The sequence below is a fragment of the Equus przewalskii genome, chromosome 6, assembly GCF_037783145.1.
Source record: "Equus przewalskii isolate Varuska chromosome 6, EquPr2, whole genome shotgun sequence".
In the NCBI taxonomy this organism is placed as follows: Eukaryota; Metazoa; Chordata; class Mammalia; order Perissodactyla; family Equidae; genus Equus; species Equus przewalskii.
The window spans coordinates 62,424,185-62,426,313 of record NC_091836.1 but is presented as its reverse complement, the minus strand read 5'-3'; positions in this window follow the sequence as shown (position 1 = coordinate 62,426,313).

Here is a 2,129-nt window from a genome sequence, read left to right as displayed (position 1 = left end):
CCTACTTGACAGCTAGTTCCACTTGGTTACTTCAAAAGTGCATAAAACTCAACATGACAAAATTGAACTGAACTCATAATCTTCCTGCTAAACCTGATCACCTTCTAGTGTTCCCTTTCCACTGTATGTATTTCACTGGAATCGATCCAAGTGCACAAGCCAGAAGTCATCATTCTTGATACCTGCCCAATTCATATCTCATATAGAGCCCATCACCAAATCCCACTGACATTCTTTACTAAATCTCTCTCAAGTTCAGCCACTTCTCATTTCCACCTCTACCACCCTAGTCAAAGCTTCATATCTTTCTCCTACTAGAGTGTAAACCTTATTAAAACAGATACTGTGCTTGCTTTTTCACCACTGTTTTCTTCAGATTCCAGAACAATACCTTATACCTTATAGATGTTCTGTAAGGGTAGGAAAATTTGCATTCTCAATTATTATTGTGGAGAATCACAACACATATTTACCGATTAAAAAACAACTACTATTTAACTTTGTTTAACCCAATATTTTCCAAACTTTCTTAACTATGGGCTTACTGGGCTCCAGATCTTTACATCCAATAACCCTACTTGGCATTGGCATTTTGTTGGACACCAGTGTTCCAAGAAACACTGTGTGATAGATATATATTGAGCTGCCCGAACTGCTCCTCTCCATCTTAAAAGTTTATCTCTGAAGCCATGTTTTTACGACCTTGTCCCTTCCTAACCACCTGAGAGTTGGGGGATTGCAAGGTGGTGCAGCCTTAGGGTCCTGAGGATACCATTCTGGGAAGTCATCACGGGCCTTGTGAAAGCACTGAAGCTAGTCTACAGAGAATGAAGCAGCCATGGGAAGAGAAGCCATGGGCAAGGTTCCCACACTCATATGGGATCAGGACGGACAACAGGAGTGAGGTGAACTGGAGGGGCATGCCCTGTCTGAAAAAATTCAAATTCAGAACCCTTTCAACTAGTGCTTCTCAAAGTGTGATTCCCCAGCATAACCTGGGAACTTGTTAGAAATGTAACTTCCCAGGATCCACCCCAAGACACATTACAAACTCTGGGGTGGGGCTCAGCAATCACTGTTTTAACAAGCCCTTCAGGTAATTCTGATGACATGCACACTTCAGATTGCTAGCCAAACTATAAACTTCTGAGGGACAAATCTCACCCACAGGCTGACAACTGATGACTTCTGCTGAAAGTGACAGAAACAGAAAGTAGCAGCCTTGACTTTTAATGACTTTCCAGAGCCCAGTTCCATTCCCTCAAGACTTCTAATAGCCCAAGTCCTGGAGGTATTCTTGCAAAGTTTCAAAAATTCTCTCCTCTGTTTAAGCTGGTTTGGTGAGGTTTTGTTGCTTGAATCCAAATGAAGATTAAACCACACCAATAAAATGAAAACAACAACAACAACAATCAAACCTGGATTCAAAGGCTGGTTCTGGCAAAAATGAACTATGAGGCCTTAGACAAGTCCCTTCTCTCTGGGCCACACAGCCATCACAAATGATGTGGTTGGAGTGGATGATATCTGACGTGCCTTCATTCTCTAACATACTAGACGAGATATTGGCTCCTCTGGATAATCTTTTGACGCTACAGATTCCTCAGGAAAATCCCTAAATTTCTTTAGTTCTACTCATTTGACTCCAGGTAGTTAAGGTAACAAAAACAGAAAATAAAAAACATCCCATCTCTCTGTCTCTCCTCCTGGGTCTTTCAAAGCATCATCTGTTAATTAGAGGGATGCTTTAAATAATAAGGTTTAAGTTTCAACTCTTTTTTTCAATTTAAAATTAAATTTTAGCATATTATAATTAGGCTAACTAGTTATGGTTGCTGTTTTTCATGAAATGTACATAGAAAAACATGTATATAGGACCAAAGTATACTTGCAGAAAATGTCATTTTTTGGCAACTTTTCCCCTCACAAAAATGCAACTCGTCCAAACAATCAACATTAAGTGATGTGGCAAGTATTTTAAAGATTTTAAGCAAGTAGAAAGGTGTCAAGGAAAATACCCTAAAATAAACAGTAAGAATATCCTCTATTAAGCCCATAAACCCTACATTATATAACTTCTTAGTTGACAAAGAATAAAAACTAGTATTGCTTTGACCCTTAAATTCCCA